Source organism: Phoenix dactylifera, chromosome 17 (genome assembly GCF_009389715.1).
Source record: "Phoenix dactylifera cultivar Barhee BC4 chromosome 17, palm_55x_up_171113_PBpolish2nd_filt_p, whole genome shotgun sequence".
NCBI lineage: Eukaryota > Viridiplantae > Streptophyta > Magnoliopsida > Arecales > Arecaceae > Phoenix > Phoenix dactylifera.
Genome location: NC_052408.1, coordinates 12,913,482 through 12,921,122, shown reverse-complemented (window position 1 = coordinate 12,921,122; position 7,641 = coordinate 12,913,482).

Below are 7,641 nucleotides of genomic sequence, written 5' to 3'. Positions count from 1 at the left end.
TCAGCCACGCCACGCTTCTTCTCATTTAGCTAGGGGACGAGTGAAGGTGTGGGTTATATCCGGGATAATCTTGGAATTATCATATATATATATATATATATATATATATATATATACACACAATACGTCATATATTGCGATTGGCGTACGTCTTTCACAGTTGTAATGTCATAACGCAGGAAAAATTAAGTACGAGGATCTTACACTGCAAGCACTTTAGATCCGGAAATCATGGGTGCCGGCAAAACATGAACTGCCACGTCTCACATTCTCCCCTGCCAAGGTTGGAGATGAACGCAAGGATTACTTGATGCCACGACCTGAAAGACCGGAAATATGCTTGTCAACCACCATAGGTTTTAGAAGTGTACGTCCACAAAAGCACTAGGAGTTGTCCAAGGGGACTCAGGGATCCAGGGTGATGATTAAGTTGATGAAATGGCAGACATACCTGTGAGTGAGACTCCATAATGCACGAGTCCGCTTAATGGTTTATAGCTCCACTTAATTACACTTTGATACGCCATTTAGAAAGGTCTTAGAGGATTCCTTATCACTAAACGTTGTCTTTGTGAGATACTACTAATGCATGCATGACTTTCTTAAATCAAGCACTTACCATCTCTATTTCTAGGATGGCCTTAGCTTCCCACTCACATAAAAATTAGGAAGATAAGCTTAGCCTTTTATTTGTGCCCCTACCAAGTGGATGCCACCACCACCACCTCCCTCTCTTTCTCGAACAACTTTTGGGTTCGCTAATTGCTTCGTTGACATCCTTTTTATCCACTTACACCCACTAAATTCCTCCCACTGGAATAAACAAAGAGTGCATAATCCCACCACCACCTCCAATCCGCTCATGCATGGCCATTTATCTCAGCTCCTGTAGGACGCAGTAAGTTGGCCGACCCCAATAAGACTTCTTAATCATATCAACTTTTTTTTTTTTTTGGTGGCGATTCACATCCCACCTTTCGGCAGCCATCACTATGGATCTACGTCCATGAATTGAAGCATCTATTGATAACCTAGCAGTGAAAAAGAAACTTCAAACCTCAATTAGGCTTTGTAGAGCATTTGATGCAGGCTAGCGTTGATGATCATGGATCGACTCAAATAATGTATAGGTTTTCGTGTTTGTGCGAAGCCACGTAGATGATCAATTGGATGGCCAACCATGGCCAATTAATTAAGAGTGAAGAATAATCTTTTTCTTAAAATAATAAGCTATATTTTTTAGAAAAAACTACAGAAATAATGTTAACAATTGAACAATTAATGACATCATGATGTTGTGTAACAATAAGAGTAGTATTCTATGACTAGGTTTGATGACCCACTCAGGATAAAGCTCCAAATGCGGCCCGATCAAATTAGATGGTAATACCTAACTGACATAAGGATCAGAAATGAGATGACCTCAGGATTTCTTATACTTGAATTGAAGTTAGAGTTGCCGCCTTATCAACAAAAGAAAAGGAAGTATATATATATATATATATACACACACTATGTGTGTGTATCTGTATATATGTATATATATGTATGTATATATATATGTATATATATACATATGTATATACAGACATCCATATATATATATATATATATATATATATATATATATATATGCATATATATACACATATATACATATGCATATATATACACATATATACATATGTGTATATATATAGTATGTATGTAAGTATGAATGGGTATAGAACTGGTCTAAATGTGGACGAATCCTATGTGAAACCAAAAGCAAGCCGTGACTCAAAGTTTAGGTATGGATGACACCTAGCATGATGGCCCCCACAAACTTACCGTTGCTTGTCGTATGTATTTGATCTCATACATAGTGATGGGAGACGTTTCGTTACCAACGCACTTTATTACAAATGGAGGTACCTTTACTATAGGATCCTAGGTCAAAGGGAAAACGAAAAGAAATAAAAAGCTGCTGCTACTCAATTGGACCTCTTCCCAAAAATGTGGTCCATGTAGTGGTTGCACTTAATATTGTCCTCTAATTGATATTTTGAGACTATGGTTAAAATTTTTCGAATACGCAATTGCTGCAACTAGGGAATTGTTTATAAAATTAAAGTAAGACCACAATTTCGTAAGTGGAGATAACCTCTTATGTTATATTAAATTGGTAGGAATAATTATTACATTCAACTATCTTTCCTGTGATCTCACTTTCATCCTTGTCATGGGCGGATTGAAATTGAATGCCTTCAATGTTTAGCAATGTCCTATCCGGCGAAGCTAAGCAATGTTCAGCAATGACATGATCCTTGTCAAGACAATGTCCTTTTCATCTCTACCCTTTCTTAATCCACGCCAACCCAATCCACTCGTGGTTCTATCATAATACGGAGAGTAAGCTCTACAAGGTGGGATCAATTTTTTTATTTTAATGAAAATTTGGAAGTAGGCAAAGGCCTCCCATCAGAGCAATTTTATTAAAAGATGGGAAGAAGTACAGAATCTGCGCACTGTCAGTTTTAATGCATGCTTTTGTAATAGATGAACCATAGAGTTACACATATAATGTTTTACCTTCTTTGGTACAAAATGTTTCACCTTTTTGCACGCATGCGCATGTATGTATACACATAGATACATACATATATATTTTTTAATATAAAATGTTTTATCTTTTCACACATACATATATATATATATATATATACACACACACACAAATATATATTTATGTGTTTGTTTGAGGAGGAAGATATTCTAACAAAACCTAATCACGTTGTTGATGTATAATTATCAGAATACTCCGATCTCTATATACTACAAGAAAATTAATAGACATGAAGTTATAAAGAACTCACATATTGGCTACACAATTTTTGTATGTGATATTTTGACATCATTTGTCACAATTTAGAATCTCATCCAAAAGACTTGTCGACATATATTATTTAGATTTTTTTATGTTGTATAGTATCCAAGATCTATCCGGAACATAATCGACATGAGATTAAACACATATTCACATGGATCCTCACTTAGTTTCTTCATTTAAGACCTAGGTGATCCAAATAGGCTCGTGTTGCAGTATCCTCGAGACCACATAAGTCATAGTTCGGATTCGTTCTAAAAAGACTAATTGTAAGATGCTATTTAAATTTTTGATATTGTATAAGTACTTAAGATCTATGCAGCGTGTAGTCAATATAGGACTAAACAGGTAAGCATGGGTCCTTACATGATTAGTTGCATACTTTTTGTGCATGATTTATGCATTACCTAGCTCTATTATCCATTTTCGTCATCATGACAGCATTAAGCAACACAAGACTAGCATATCAAATAGATGAGATGGTGAATATGCTGTTGAATACATAGTCCGTTTTGTAGAGTCCTAGATGGGTCCAACTGGAGTTATCCCAAAGAGAAGCCCATCAAAATGATGACTCTTTTGCTGTGGTGTCCCTATTCCAGGCTCGGCACCTATCTGGTCCCTTCAAGTGCCACCTCCCAGACTCCCAGTCGGGCCCCATCACCTAGAAGACATTCCAACATAGGGAAGTAACGTCCTAAACCGCATGCACGGCCATATGGTACGTGCCGCCACCTATTTTGGCAAGTTCATGCATGGCCACACGGCGCATGTCGTGTAGAATATAATTTTTCTCTCCCTCCCTCCTATAAGCCATATTGGCGACGTACAAGGCCACATCTTATTGGATGTTATGGTTAGAGTGCGGAGACAGGGTTCGAACTCAGGACCTCTGCTCTGATACCATATTGAAATCATCATTTATCTTAAAAACTTGAACTGATAGAATGAGGTAGATTTATTTATATATTTTATATTTTCTTACATTGAACAGCAACTTAATGGCGGTCTCCATAAAGAAAAACATAAAAACTTAATGATGGTGGACTCTTAATTCCTCTGCAGCCTGAGATTATGATAATGAGTATAGTCTATGAGGTCCTACATCCGACATAGAGGCAATGCTTGCCACCTTTCTAGCTAGGAGAAAAAAATTCCGCTAGCAGGGATGCTGCACAAAAGTTGGAGGTGCCTTTGGTCCCAAGAAAGAGGCACTATCGCATGTAATCAAACATTTTCCCTACAGGCATAAGCTATCCAACTTTTCAATATTGTGCAAATATCTACTGATTGGAGAGGGCTTGAAGGTCTCCAAAGTTTGGAGCCTCCATAGTTTTCATGCTTCCCAAAATTTAAAAAAGAAGAAGAGAGAGTCCGTCCCGGTCCTGTTTTTCATGCACATCTCTCTTTCAAGAAGAACAAGAAATCCAGGTCTCTTTCATGCGTTTATAATCTCCAGACGTACGCATAAGAATGAAAAATATATTGTGCTTATAATTGAAAAAAAATAAAAAAGGACGTCGGGAAGATTAACCTTTGACTAAACAGCCAACCGTTAATAGGCAAAAAGGATTATAATTATGGTTACGTAACTTCAAGTTTAAGTTTGATCACAGGTACTAAATGCTAATTAAGTGATGAAATCTCTGTAAAGGAAACTTCCCCTGATGTTCTGGCTTTTTTTACTAATACACATCTCAAGTGGGTACTTGGATGAGATCCATGTTTACTTAAATTATGAAGTTTGAATCATGTCATGGGTCTCACAGGACTTTGGATCAATCATAGCGTATATAATTTGTGAATAGAGTTGTCGGCTGAATATATAATAAAGTCAAAGCAGGGGACTACGAAAATGAACATGTATTCAAATCCGTCTTGCTAATCAAATTTCCCCCTGTAAAACGACTTGGGATTATTTATATAAGATGACATACTTGGCATACTTTATAGTTTATACCTGAAGACCAGCAACTAATGTACTCCAGTTTTAACGTACCTTATACTCAGGCCCTAATTAATACTTCTTATTTTCTGAGAAAAATAAAAATAGTGTTCTGCTAATAGTTGTAACTAAAAGTATATCAACTACCTTAACAACACTGTCACAACGTTTCCTTATCTTCAACACAAGAGATTCAAAGCTTGTGACTTCTAATATTCGCTCCATATATGTGATGGAAGGAAGAGTTCCAGCTTTTTTTAAAGAGAGTACTATTGTTTGAAAAGAGGAATCCCATAAGGACACAAATTTCACACAGCAACCACTTGTAGCTCTCATTGCTCCCGACATACTTTGGGGCAGGATGGGATCGGTAAAATTTCAGAGCAGGGCAAGGTTGATAAAATTAGACAGGACGAGTTGAATGAATTAGATCCGATAAAGCTATAAAAATCAAAATTTTTTACATATACATCAAAAAAAAATTGCCTCGAAGAGAAAATTTATGGAGAGTTATATATCCGGATCATGTTCCGCATAGATTTTACCATTTTTCGTATCCACTGCAAGTCAACAAGTAAAATCCATCCTATCAGGATAAGGTCGGGTTGGGTACCCAACATGGTCTTCAGCATTTAATGAGACAATCAACCATCACCTGTGTTACAATTTTATGTGAGATTTTTGCAACCCTAGCACTGCTCTACCGTAAAAATGTTCTGTAAAAGAAGAGAATAAAAGAAAACAAAGTGACACACTTGCATGTCTAGTTTCTGTCCAAAGCTGCGGTCCATATCACAATTTGTAGGCAAAGTTTCTTGTGAAAGCTACAACTTAAAGTCCCAAGGTACAGCCTTTTGACTATAGCACACAGCCGGTTTTTGGTAGTCACACGAGTAAAGGAGTGGCTTTTGCTCAATTTGGGAGGTATCTCATCCTTTTGGTCTAATTTTGAGCTTGGACTGATAAGCTCTAGTTTGCCTGGTGGTGTTGGTCGATTGACTCTCCAATAACAGTTGATCAACGCCGTGTTTTCTAGTGTAAAAATCTGACATGAAGGCACCGTGTTGCCGACGATACGTAGGATATGCCTTCTTTTTCCAAGAAAAATTTCCTTTTTTATTTACATATCCTTGACAAATTAGGCACCAAAGGTGTTGGTGGAACCCAGTGGTTGGAAAATAATGCTACAAAAGCATCATTCACAGGAACACAGAGCTCATAAGGGAAATTATGGTGCCTGAATTTGGAGCCGCCTCCATGGGAAGTAGGGTCGACCAACTCAGCTAATGAGCCATTGGCAAAAGTTGTGTGAAGCTAGCATGGTTTTCCATAAAATAAATGTATCCAGAAAATGTATTATATGATAAAGGTTTTTTTTTTTAATTCTGTGCGTTGGTTTCAATATACAATCTATATTATCTATGATTTTTTGTTTACTGGTCAAATATCCTTTGAGCAAAGAGTTAATGACATGTTCAATGCTTGAAAAAATTTATGAATTGTTCGCTAATATACTACTCAATCAAAATATTAATTATTTCAAAATGTATGAATAATAACAAGAAAGTGATGGTGGTATTTGCTTAATTCAATGTTCATAAATAAAATTTTCTCCAACTAATAGAGAGTTTGAATTTTTAAAAATAAAATTATATTTGGATGAATATTAAAGTGCCAAGTAATTATAACTAATTTCTTGTACTCATGTGAAATATATGTTAGAAAAGATATCATCATTTTTGTTATTATAATTTGATTGAGCTAATAAAAGTGCCGAGCAATTATCTTTATGGGCGTCAATACATTAATGTACTTGCACACCAAGAATGCATCATACATGTCTCTCTATATGCAATATTATTGGCTCTTTTGGTTCACGAGAAGAATTTTTTTCATTAGAATATTTTTTTTTGAAAAAATAATTTCAAAAAATATAATATTTGAAAAAATAGTTTTGGCATATTTAGTTGACAGTGGCACATTTTAGAGTAGCTTATGCCTGGTTGAGCACCTATTTTTTGAGAAAATTGTATAAAATATTTATTATACCCATAATAAAAAAAGATCTTATCCACATATTTCGATAACTTAGGGATACTTTTGAAAAAAAAAATCCCAATTCTTCGTCTATGAAATATATGAATCTTATTTTTATAAAAATATTATTTTTTATTTTTATTTTTTAACTTCAATAAAATAAAAATATATTTTTATTATTTTCCTTTTTTTTTACAAACTAAACGAAGTCGTCTGCTGGACCATCGAAATTATTGTAAAATTATTATAACAGTCATTATTTCAAAGTTTGCTTTTTTGACCAAGACTTTGATGCAAGCCAGCCGAACGGTACATGGACCTAAAAAACAACAAAAATCACAGTAAGAATGGCAGTTTGTATCTGACCACGACGAGACGATACGTAATACGTTGCTCTCGTCTGCATGAATTTATTCACCCGGTGCGGGCGGTCACCTTCACCAAACGCCGAGAAAAATCCAACAAGTCGCTGCCCACGGCGGCGCGCTGTCTCTCTGTTACCGAAGAAATGTTTCCATTTTAGCAAAAAAAAGAAATGTTTCCATTTCTTCTCCCCCACGCCCCAGCGTATGTCCACACCGCACTCTCTCTCTCTCTTTCCTTCTTCAAAACTTTGACCTTCTCCCGGTCGCCATCGCCAGCTACCGTACCCCTCCCACCGCTGATCGCCGGTCAACCCAACGGCCTTCTGGCCCCCCTCCTCTGACCTTCGAGCCCCTAAAAACTTAACCCCATTACCCTCAAATCATAAAACTCCAATATAAAACATCATTAAGCTATTAATTAATCAAAT